Here is a 13,832-nt window from a genome sequence, read left to right as displayed (position 1 = left end):
CTTAGTTCTTTAATATAAGAAAGATACTATCATCCAAACACCATTTTTGCTGCTCAAGCATTCTCTTTGCTACCTCAAAGTGTGACTAATCTGACTCATTTGACTCTTAGTAACTTAGCTTCAGTTCACCATGGAGGGAAAGTTTTTGCTATTCCTGAAGCATGATTAACCTCTTTTTTGTGTTAAAAAGAATAATGTTAAGCACATAAGAAAAGGCATTTAAAAAGAATGATAATCTGCAAAGAAATGGTTTGAGATGTAATGACTACATAATTTGAAAGATAATTGAACCACTCACTCATTGAGTCACATACTCATCTCTGAGTAATTGTCCCTGCCTTATTCTTTGATCAGCTCTAAAGTCAACATCTTTATGTAACCACATGCTCATTAAGTGACACTTATCTCTGAGTAATTTCGTCTTCCTTATTTTTGATTAGCTTGAAAGTCATCAGTTTTATATGTTGTGTGAGTAAAGGAAAGAAAAGAAAACTTACATTATGTCATAATTATGTGTGATGTCTTTGAAAGTAAACATATATCATAATAAATTTAAACTGAGTAAAACAGTTTGAGAAGTGTATATAATAATGACAATTAGCTTTATTCAAACTGTTCCATAAATAATTGTAAATAAATCAAATTGTCCCACACATAAAAGTTTAAATATTAAGCACTGCAGGAAGAACATAACATTGTATAGATTTTTAATAGACTTCCAAAACATATATTTTAATCCTACACGCAGAAAATTTGACTAATTAATTCACAAACATGCTTACAAAATATAATAAATGTAAATTATTCAACCGTATCATAGATCATAGATAACATATTAAAAATTTGGTTGATTTATCACATATATATTTTCCGTTCATTTGTTCTTTTTAAATTTTATATAGAATGAAGTATTTCCCATGGACTGGACTGATAACACAACCTTGTACACGGCCAACCCTGGTTCAATCCTTGGAATCCATATGGTACCTTGAGCATATCCAGGACTGATTCCTGAATGCAGAGCCATCAGCAACCCCTAAGCATAACTGAGTATGGCCCCAAAACAAAACAAAACAGAAAAGAGAGAGAGACACAGAGAGGGAGAAAGAGAGAGAGAGAAGAGATAGAGAGAGAAGAGAGAGAGAAGAAATCAGATGAGGATGAGACTGTCACAGTAATAATGTCCCAACATGTCTCAATATGTCTCTTGTTCCTTTTTCAGGTAAAATCTGTCTGAGTGAGTTTCTTCATTACTTCTACTTCATTCTGCATAATGTATTTATATTCCATGTTTGGCAGTCTCCTTTCTTCACATTTCAGTGTGAATCTGTCATCTGGTTCTCATCCACATTCACATATTTCTGAATTGGCATGCAAATTCTCTCAGAAGGCATTTATACTAAGAAACATTAATAAAAAAATTTTTCTAATTGTGGGATTTAGATCATTTGTGGGACCAGTGAGAAAATTCAGCCCCCATAACGTTTTTTGGTGAATCCAGTTCTAAGTGTTCTCATATACACTCTTTATGTGCTCATGAAATGCCATTTTGCATACCATATAACCTAGATATATTGTGCTGTCCCTTTCTGGGGAAGAACATTAGACATACATTCTTGATTTTGTTATTAGTCTTGTCTATAAATGGCCAGTTTGGTTTCTTGTCGTTTTCACCTTGAACAAGTTAGCATTTGAGGGGCAGGGTTAAGACCTAAGGGTTGTAAAAGAGAATAGCAAATACATTGAGTCAGAAAAGCCCTAAGAAAGACTATGATTAAAAATGTTTAAATAATTAGCAGTCTCTTCTATCTAATGCTTTACCTTTACCTTTCTTTTCCTCTCCTATTTTCCTCCACCCAACATATTCTGAGTAATAGGCATTACGGAGATTCAGTGTAATCCAAAATTGCATGAAAATTTCATCCATCCTCAAACGTTTCATGTTCTCATATTAATTATTTCTCCTTCTGCCACTGTAATATTGTCAATTCCCTGGACATTTTCAGAAAAGTAAACTGATAAATCATATAATATGTGAATACAGCTGCTCTCTTAACACCCTCAGTAGTATATAATTAATCATTTGCTGTTTTATAACATGGAAATATTTGGGTAAATATTCTTGACTGAAAAATACTTTCACCCATATATTGAATTTTGATGGCCTATGTTGAAAGAACATAAATTGGAATTGCCTGACCCTTAAAATCCTTCACATTTTTCATAGAATGGCTAAATTCTTATATTTATGTTTAAGTTTGAAATGCTTGGAGAGTCAGAAATCAGGAAAAAAATTATGGAAATACTTCAAGTCTCTAGTCAGGAATTTTAAATCATGATGTCATACCAACAGTATGCCGAAGGATGGATACCACTTCTGCTTTCTGGTAAGCTAAACACTATGACTCTTTCTTATTCATGATCCATAAGGGAAGCAGCTGGAAATGGCAGGAACAGATGGGGGTAGATACTGTGTGCCAAATGGGTGTTTTTTTTTTCCCCTCTATCAGGGAACGACATAGCTTTGAAGTATACGAATGTCAGCCAAGAGCATTATGGAAATATTTGGCATGGACCAAGTTAAGTAGAACTTGTAAGATTAATATGATCAGTGACATACTTCCCCAATTTTCAGAGCTCTGACAGTGTTCTTGGGATACATGAATATAAAGGCTATTTTGTTTTCCATAACTTATATTCATTTGGGGGGAGAAGAGTTCGAAGTATTATTTCTATTGTGTCTATCAGTCAAGGTCTACATTGTATTTACTGCCAATGAATAATAGTTATATGATAATTTATTGCATGAAGAACGAAAACCGAATGTAAAAGTATCATTAAAAAATTTGAATTTATTGTTTTATATGATAGTGTGTGCTAACACATATTTCCCTAAAATAGATACCCAGGATATAGTGGTAAATAATTTTTTTTCTGGAAATTTTATATATATGTATTGGGAAAACAGGAAACATTATTACACGAGTTTATAACTTTAGAGTAAAATGCCTTTCTGTTTTAGAAATTTAAGTTCAAGATATTTATTAAACCTGCAATGTAAGTCACAGATCAGCTTCATAATGAAATATAACCTCATAATGTAGTAAAGTAAAAAAAAGGACTGGAGTGATAGCACAGTGGTAGGGCATATACCTTGCGTGCAGCCAGCCCAGCCAAGCCAGGTTGGATTCCTCCGCTCCTCTTGGAGAGCCTGGCAAGCTACCAAGAGTATCTTGCCCACACGGAAAGCCTAGAAAGCTACCCGTGACATATTTGATATGCCAAACTCAGTAACAACAAGTCTCAAAATGGAGACATTACTGGGCCCGCTCGAGCAAATCGATGCACAACGGGAGGACTGTGTTTGAATGTAGTAAAGAACTTCATTATAAGTAGCACTGTCTCTAGCACTGTCTTCCCACTATTCATTGATCTGCTTGAGCGGGCACCAGTAATGTCTCCATTGTGAGACTTGTTGTTACTGTTTTTGACATATCGAATATGTCATGGGGAGCTTGTCAGGCTCTGCCGTATGGGTGGGATACCCTCAGTAGCTTGCCGGGCTCTCGGACAGGGACAGAAGAATCAAACCCGGGTCAGCCTCATGCCAGACAAACACTCTACCTGCTGGGCTATTGCTCCAGCCCTTCATCTGACCTGGCTTTGATTCCTTCGTTCCTCTTGGAGAGCCTGGCAAACTACCGATAGTATCCTGCCAACACGGCAGAGCCTGGCAAGCTCTCCGTGATGTATTCATGGTAAGTAGAATTATAAAAATATCTCAATAACCAGAAGTCATTGGACTCTTACTAGGTGTGAAATTCTAGTCTACAAAAATAATTTCAAAATGAAAGGCACAAAATACGTAGTATGTATTATTATGGACTTACATTTTTATATAAAAATGAACTAGGCAGATTATATATCCTTCTCACATGACCAAGGCTCTGGCATATATGTTAGAGCACTTGTCTTTGCATGTGACATGCTTTATGTTAAATCCCTGGTACCATTGCCTGATTCCCCAGACATAAACTGGTGAGGCTCCCCAATAAAACATCCTATCCAGGGCCGCCTAATAAGTGACCAGATACTTAATAAAATTACATGTGCTCATCATAAGCTCTGAGTCACTCTACACAATCATTAATACAACAAAGGTTATGGAAAATCATAAAATGTCTTCTCATAATTTTCAAAACTTTCAAATATTTTAAAGTGAAAAGGAAAGAAGTAGCCCACCGAGGATATTTAGGGAAAATGATGAATGAAGCAAGGAAAATATCATATTCTGGAAGTCATGTGACATGTTTTAAGAAAAAATAATATATAAATTGTTGTGAAAACTTCATAGTATAATTTGTGATACTATATATTGAGAGAATTGTGACAGGACTAAAGCAATCAAGTAAACAGCATGAACTGGAAGAAAGCTTTGATCTTAATTACTCATGTGGTTATAATGGGCCCAGTCATAAAGCCCAGAAAATCTCACGTAGGGAATTTGAGAATTTTAACAAAAATGAAACATCTGATCAAAAGAGGCAGCAACTCACATAAAACTTTACTTTGTGCTTTTTTAGTCAGGGTTCCATGTAGTTTTCCTGAAGCATGAGAAATTCTAGTAGTTAGAGCATGAGGAGGTCACTATTCAGCTGGAAGGAAGCTCTTTATGATGAACAGGAGAACAGCAAAAGAAACTTCTAAGAGAAAAGATCAAAGAGAAGTCGCCTGCTTCTAAGTAATCACTCAGTATCTTGGGTCAGAAAACTCCAAAGGATATTGGTTTGGGGCTTTAGCTTAACCACACTAATAGTTGTTGGGTGCAATTTCTGAGGTTATGAAAAGCAAGTTCTAGATTTTTTTAATTTGCTTGCTTTTTCTAATTTAAAATAAATTTGCATGTATTAGGAAAAACATCATGAAATTTGCTTACAAGTGGATGAACATGGAGAGTATCATGCTAAGTGAAATGAGTCAGACAGAGGGACAGACCTGGAATGACTGCATCATTTGTGGAATATAACATTCTTATTTTATAATATGAGACTAACACCCAAGGACAGTAGAGACAAGGCCCAGGAGCATCACTCCATGGTTTGGAAGCCTGCCTCATGAGCTGGAGGAGAAGGCAGCTGGGATAGAGAAGGGATCAAAAAGTCCATGATGGTTGAAGGGATCGCTCAGGATGGGAGATGTGTGCTGAAAGTAGTCTAAGGACCAAACATGACTGCCTCTTAATATCTGTATTGCAAACTATAATAATACCCAAAAGTAGAGAGAGAACAAGAAGGAAGGTGTCTAACATAGAGGCGGGCATAGGATGAGATGGGGACAGTGGAAAGGATACTAGGAACACTGGTGGTAGGTAATGTGCATTGGTGGAGGGATGGGTGCACCATCATTTTGTGACTGAAACTTACTCATGAAAGTTTGTATCTGTATCTCACAGTGATAAAATATAAAATTTTTAATTAAGAGAATAAAAAATAAATATGTAAATCACAGTGGCTTAATAGCAAATAAAATTAAAATATTTTAAGAATAAAAAATAATAAAATAAATTTGCATGTGAAAATTTGAGTTTGTCACCAATAAGTTTTGAATTAACAGGTCTCACTCCGCAGTGAAGAAGAAAACACACTTGGGGTCAATAAACAAAGACCATCTCTGATTCATTTGAAAAAAATGTCTTGGTTCTATTATAATATAAATTGCATGTTATTTTGTAATGCTCAAGTTTGCAGCTAGTGATAAAGCAGGCTAATTTGATACTTTCAGAGCACGAACTATCATTATTTTAAAACTGTAATAGACTTTAACTGTATAATTTTAGCCTTACTTTTGAACTATATTAATCTTCAAGAGACATACTGACTTTGAAATTTCAACATTGTAAAATAAATAACATCCCTGAACACTATTATGTATCTTTGGCTCACATAGTTTAGCGAAGTTTTCTATCATGGTTTATTCAAGCACTCTATAAATTACATAGAGTAATTTATAGATTGAAAATTTATCATTCATGGTGTCAAGTCACTCGTAAAACCATCTTAAAGTTTACTTAATGGAGGACTAAGATGACTGTAGAACTGTAGAACTGTGCTTGCCTTACACGGAACTGACCAAGGTCAATCCCGAACATGCCACTAGCCCCCCTAAGCTTCTTAGTTTAATGTAGTCTCACTTGTTTATGTTTGTTTCCACTTGCTTGGTCAGTGGTGCTTCATCCTTAAAAATGCTGTTAGCTTCAGTGTCATGGGGGATTCTGCCTACATTTTCCCCCATGTACCTTGTGAATTCATGTCTGATATTGAGGTCTTTAATCCACTTTGATCTGACTTTTGTGCCTGGCATTAGACACAGGTCATTTTCCCCATGTCTTGCCTTGTTACTCAGCTTTCCTTTACTCCTGGTCATAGTCCGAGAAGATTTAAGAAGCAGTACCTTTGTACTTCAGAGGCTCAGAACTGCCTATCCCTCTCAGAAGCCAGATCAGTTTAAGTACTTGTATCTTAGGTGCCAGTTTTCAGATGAATCTGCATTACATCTGATAGGCCAATCCCTCCCTTGTTTAGCATCCCCTTGCCACAGTCCTTAAGGAGTTGCTAATTTGTTTTTTGGGGGGGTACAGGTGAAGAACAAGGTTGGGGGGAGGAGGGAGAGTGAATTTGTGCTCAGGAGTGAGCCCTGGATGTGCTGGAGGATCATTTCAGGAATTCCAGCCAGGGTTGGCAGAATACAAGGCAAGTGCTGTAATTCCTATACTACCTCTCTGGCTTACTAACCTGTTTCTTATTTCCAACCCTCTTAAATGGGTTATTGCTATATACCACTTACTGAATATCACCAAACTATGTTCTTCTGATTCCAGTCAAAGCAATTTGAATTATCAAAATGAATTATCAAGTTGTATTGTTACTGTTTACTGCTATGTTTATTATGTGTCTATTGTTAATGATTATAAACGTATAATTGAGTATCTCCTCACCAGAGACAAATGCATTCTTTGTAAATTTAATTTTCATAAACTTGTTCACATAACGGATTACATTCAATATCTCGACAGCAATCCAACCACCATTACACCTTTGCACCACCATTATTTTGAAATTTTCCATCACCACTCAAGCCTGCCCAATAGGCGGATGCTAGATAATTTATTTTATATTGCTTGTTATAAATAGCATGCGATGCTACAGCGCGCACTCCTGGAATTCTAAAATTTTAAATAATTTGTGGGCAGAGGCATCTATGCAGCAAGCTGCTCCATTCCCAGATTCAGTTGTGAGTCTCTGGATCATGGTAATTAATGCACTTAAATGGGAGCCAGAGGCAGTTCGTGGGTGTGACAGCCAGGTTCCCAAAGGAACAGGGTGAAAGAAAAGACTGGCGTGTCCCTGAACCCTTGAGGACTGGAGTTTTCTTTCACTGGTCCTGCATACCTGGACTTTTCAAGTTCTGAAAGTTTGCGGCCACCAGGATTCAAAGGGGATGGGTAGATGGAAGATGCCTTCTTCTATCTTAGGCTCCGCAGTGAAATTGGCCTATGAAAGGTCCAGAGGCATCTCTGCTGCAAGTTTTTGGCTCCGAGATTCAGAAAAAGGTATTTTTTATTTATTATTATGCATTGTTTTCTATTATTTCCATTCAAGCAAAACACATGTCACTGATAAAATTAGAACTTACTATACTCCAAATGAGCAATAGATTTATACTGAATTTTCCATTAAAATGTTCAGTGTGCTTAGTCTAAAATGAAGACAGACAGTACAAATTAATATATAGGCATGACACAATACAAAGTTCATTACATGTAGCCCATCTAACTTCATGACTGTATCATTATTTGACATGGCAAAAAATCTAAAAATCATATTACATTTTATAAGTGGCAGCATTGGGGACAAATATTCTATTTATACAATGAGAATTCATGTAGAGGATGAGAAAACATGTACATATTAAAAATTAAAAGCACAGCAAGCAAATATCCTTAGGCACAAATGAAGAGTTTATAGTAGCCAAGAATTTCTTTGGTTTAATTCCTGCTTCTTTTCCTTTGTGTCCACATCTGGCACTGATTCTTTCTAAAAGCATTGCCAAGCAAGCTAATGAAATGCTTCTCTGAATAGGTATTATTTGGTTTTCATAGATAAACAAATGGTTATATACTTCATATTGCAATTAAGCTCTACCAAATTATGCACATACACGCTAAGTATGCAGTGACTGTTATTATTAATATTTAGGCACATCTGTGTTCTCCAATCATATCATCTGCAATTGAAGAAATGCTAGAGCAGATAAAACATAAGCATTTGTCACCAATTCAGTAATTAACCATCATTCAAAATTGTGCCAATAAGCATATTGAGTTTTGCTCTAAAAATGTGTTTTAGATGCTTTCTTATTAAGGAATTTCTTAGCAAAAACACTTAAAAGAAATGTTTCAGTAAAGGAAACTTCAATTAAAATATTTATAATATGCTTCAATGAAATAAAACATTTTTAATGAATACAATGCAGTTTTTAACTAAATATAAGCATGGGAATCATTGCACTTTGCTAAGAACACCTTGAAATTAAGAAATTTCATATTTATTTGATAATTATGCACCTAAATTTTTAAATACTTCAATTATACTGTAAGTAAGAATTTGCTAGTATGAAATTTAGTGTAAAAATTTCATCACTTATTTACCTTAGACTGATTAAAAGAAAGATTCTGGTTTCATAGTTAAGCATTAGATATATTGAATTCTGAATCAACATTGAGAATTTCACTATGGATTGAGGTGAATATTTCTCTTCTATTATTTTAAAAGTAAAAACACAATTATTCTGGATGCAGATAAATGGAAGCAGGTAGACCACTTGCCTTGGAAGCTGGCGACCCAGTTTGGTCTCAGCAATCTATATATGTCTCCCAAGACTCCACTGGGAGTGATCCCTAAGCACAGAATCAAGAGTAAACCCTGAACACTGATGAATGTGGTCTGCGCCACACACACACACACACCAAAACATCCCCAGCACATACATTACACAACTATACTTAGACCTATATATATACTTATATCAATATAATATATATGACTATATCTCTACACATATTTTTATTCATTTCCATATTTGTGTCTAGACGAACTCCATTTTGAATAATCAGATCTATAGATAGCTTTAAACAATGAAAACATCATCTTCTGACAAAATCTATGAAACGTTAGCAAATGAGTTTAATAAAAGCACTTTCTATACATTTCCAGAAGTAACCATGCTCTATTGTTTATTTTTGTGTTTATTTGACTTTGTTTGATTTTTATAAAATGCTATTTACCTATTAAAAGCTAGGCTATATTCATAGATATTTGTAATCTGTTAAAATTTTTAGAAACAGAAATTGCTTACTTAATTATTAGGCTATATTGTATAAAGATTAGATAGATAGATAACTAAGAAAGAAAGATTTAAAATTATAGGAAAGTTACTTATACTCTCTTTGGAAATTATAGGAGAGTTACCGAATTGTATCATTGTATCGCTGTCATCCTGTTGTTCATCAATTGCCTCGCGCAGGCCCCCGTAAGGTCTCCTTCGTCCTAGCCCTGAGATTTTAAAAAGTGCCACATTCGAGGCTCTTTCAGGGTCAGGAGAATGAGACCCATCTTTGTTACTGGTTTTTGGCATATTGAATACGCCACAGGGAGTTTGCCAGACTCTGCCCTGTGGGCAGGATACTTTTGGTAGCCTGCCAGGTTCTTGAGAGTAAGAACTAGATAATGAGATGTGGGACAGCCGCTCGCTTTAGGTAGCAGGGTGTTATAGTCTCTGGGTCTTGGCCGTTGATGAGATCACATGGCACCGGGGACAGTTGGTGGGTGTAATTGAGAAACTAAAAATTCAAAATCCCCATAAAATACAGCTTATATAGAATATTTAAAAGCAAATTTTTAAAAGAAGTCAAGGAATAAATTTAATGATGAGAGAAAGAAAGAATGTTAGCATGACACACTGCATCTTAAATACTATGGAGAAAAGAAGTGTCACTAAATTTTGAAGCTGCAAAACATAGCAAAATCTGAGTACACACACACATGTGTGTGTATGTATGTATATATATATGTATATATATAAGAGTGATAGTTAAATTTCAGAGTACATGACTAGTATGACTAGTGTACTAGGCCCTGAGTTTGATCTCTGGCAACAAATTGTTCCATGAGTATCACCAAGCTGACCTTGGTGGCCCCCGAGTACCTACAACAGTGGTCTCTATAAACTACAAAACTTTTAAAAATGTAAGAATGCAATATAATGCAATATGACTTTTTTTCTTTCACCAGATTATTAATAACCATTTTGTGTGAATGACTGGTAAGAATAAAATTGGCTATACCTTTTCAGTGTAGTTTATCTGTCTTGGGTGGATCTTTACTGTCTTTACTGGATCATAAACAAAAGATTAAGAGAAAATACTTTTTTTTTGTTTTCAATAATTATCTAAGATTGATATGACATGCATTTAAACTTTTTCTTTCGTAGTCCTTTCTGGTTAGTATCTTGAATACTGGGTTTTCTAATAATTTTCATGTATTTTACTTTAGCTGCTTGAAAAAGAAAAGGTCTCAATTTAAATATTACTAAAGAGAAAATGGAAGAGCAGCGTAATTTAATAGAGTGTATTTAATAGACAATGTTTCTTTGACTCACTGAATTATAAAAAATAATTTCTGTTGCTTTAAGAAGTATTTAAAGGTGTGCAGTTCATGTGACTTTTAAAATGAAGAAATAAATGTCCTCCGGTGCTTTGCATTTTAACTATCCTCATTGCATTTTAACTATTCATTCCACTTATGGTCAAGAACACATTTTAACCACAATTTTTATTCTAGTGGATGTTCATCAGTGATTTTCCTAAAAGCTTACAATTCTTTCTTAAGTGATGAAATGAAATAAATTTTTCAATACATAAAGAAAAGAAATAATTACAAGCAAAAAGGACGTCATCAGAGATTTACAATCTAAAATGTTCTTAGAAAAAATCATTTATAGGAACATTTAACTCTTTTCTCTCTAACACATTCTTTAAATTTTAACACAGTTCTTGAAAATGGAAAATTAATTAATCTCTATGGACAAAATATAGCATTACTGTCTTTTGTTACTAAAACATCTCCTAAAGTACAATATAAAAGTAAGTGTAAGTATTTTTTATTTTCAGAGACACCACCGTTTTGTGCTCAATATGCAAATGTTGGATTATCTTTTTTGTTTAGTAATTTTCTCATGTACCAAAGTTAGTATAGTATAGATTTATAAACTGAAAACATATTTCCTCAAAAAAAAAAGGAAGACAAAAGACACACGTTTCAACCTTGACGGTCAATAAATTCAGTTTCCATCAGATTAGGTGAGATGTGTTCAGAGAGCTTCATGAAACCTTTTCAATTTCTACTCAGTTTGTCTTTCTGTTAAATGATGTTATCAGTTACAAGAGGGCAAGGTGAGAAAAACAGTTTGTATGTAATCTGGTACACAAAGAACATAAGGTGTTTGCTAAAAATAAGACTGATAGTGTACTAAGGTATAATAGGAAACAGTGTGCATGTCAGGGAATTGCTATGGGACACAGCAGAAGCAGGGCTGAGAGGGGTAATATGAATAAGTATAGGTAGTAACCCTGGGCAGGATGGGTAGAGGAGTAAGCAAACAGCTGTTAAAGGTTACAGTTGGTATCAGAGATAGTTGACCTCCGGAAGTCAAGGTCATGTCCAGCTGAGAAGTCCATCTGTGAGACAATGTTTTGGTTAGTTCAAGGGACTGAAGATAAATTCATTTAAGGATTTCTTGCCCCAAGCTAATGACTCCTTAAGAAAAACAATAATAAAGATGTTTTGACAGTATCTGAAAAAAGACTGACAATTTAGACGTATTCAGGTGATTAAAATTTTGGCTTACAAAGGATTTCTATATTGTGGTTTATTTAAATTTTCTTTTGTATGGGCAAAAGTAGTCAAGTAATTTCATAAAGAGTCTTTGAGGAAAAGAGTAGCTTATTTTCTTGAAGTGCCTGTAAATTCAGGCCTTAAAGATGCAAATCTTTATTGTTCTAGAAAATTTTTATTTTTTTTATTGTTTTTTTAAAAATTTATTTATTTATTTATTTATTTATTTTATTTCTTTTTATTAGTGAAACACCATGAGGCACTGTTGTAGATTTACAAACTATCGTGCTTGGGTTTCAGTTATACAATGATTGAGTACCCATCCCTCCACCAGTGCCCATTCCCCACCAATGATCCCAGTAATCCTCCCACCCCCCCAACCCCACCCCCCACCCCACCCTGCCTTTGTAGCAGGGCATTCCCATTTGCTCTCTCTTTCTTTCAGGGTGTTGTGGTTTGCAATAGAGCTATTGAGTGACCATTGTTTTCGGTCTATAGTCTACTTTCAGCATGCAATTTACGTACTGAGAGAGTCCTCCAAACATCCTTTAGTTGGTGTTCCCTTCTCTATCTGAGCTGCCTTTTCCCCCAGCATGTGCTGCTGGCTTCCAAGCCATGAAGCAGACCTCCTGATACTTATCTCAACTATTCTTGGGTGTTCATCTCCCATTTTGTTACTTTATATTCCCCAGATGAGTGCAGTCTTTCTATGTCTGTCCCTCTCTTTCTGACTCATTTCACTTAACATGATACTTTCTATGTAAAACAATTTGTATGTAAATTTCATGACTTCATCTTTTCTACCAGCTTCACAGTATTTCATGGTGTAGATGTACCAAAGTTTCTTTAACCAGTCATCTATTCTTGGGCACTCAGGTTTTTCCAAAATTTTGGCTATTGTGAACAGTGCAGCAATGAACAAACAAGGGCAGATGTCATTTTGACTGTAATTTTTGGCCTCTTTTGGGATATATTCCCAGGAGTGGTATTGCTGGATCAAATGGGAGCTCAATTTCTAATTTTTTGAGAATCGTACTGTTTTTCAAAAGGGCTGAACCAGTTGAAATTCCCACCAGCAGTGAAGGAGGGGCCCTTTCTCGCCACATCCACGCCAACACTGGTTGCTTTTGTTCTTTTGGATGTGGGCCAGTCTCTGTGGTGTGAGATGATATCTTATTGTTGTTTTGATCTGCATCTGCCTGATGATCAGTGATGTAAAGCATTTTCTCATGTGCCTTTTAGCCATTCAGATTTCTTCTTTGAGAAAGTTTCTGTTCATTTTGTCGTTCCATTTTTGATGGGGTTGAATGTTTTCTTCTTGTAGAGTTCACCTAGTGCTTTGTATATCCTTGATATCAGCCGCTTATCATATGGGTATTGTGTTAATATCCTTTTCCATTCTGTATACTGTCTTTGCATTTTGGTCAATGTTTCTTTTGAGGTGCAGAAGCTTCTTAGTTTTAGATAGTCCCATTTGTCTATCTCTGTTTTCACTTGTTTGGCCAGTGGCATGTCATCTTTGAAGATACCGTTAGCTTCAGTGTCATGGAGGGTTTTGCCAACCTGTGTCTAATGTACCTTATGGATTATGGTCTGATGTTGAGGTCTTTAATCCATTTTGATCTTACTTTTGTACATGGTTTTAGATAGAGATCTGAGCCCATTTTTTTGCATGTAGCTGTGTTCTAGAAAATTTTTAACCTCATTGGATAGAATAGTGTTATTTTTCAAAAGTCTTTAGAAAATACTGTGGAGTTAGATATAATACAGTAGGTAAGGCATTTTCCTTGTATATGACTGACATGGGTGTAATCCTTAGGACCCCATATGGTCAACCAGCCCAAACATGAGTATAGCACTAAGGATAAGCCATGAGAACTT

This window comes from Sorex fumeus, unplaced genomic scaffold (assembly GCF_029834395.1).
Source record: "Sorex fumeus unplaced genomic scaffold, SorFum_2.1 ptg000008l, whole genome shotgun sequence".
Lineage (NCBI taxonomy): Eukaryota > Metazoa > Chordata > Mammalia > Eulipotyphla > Soricidae > Sorex > Sorex fumeus.
Note: the sequence above shows the minus strand (reverse complement) of the source record.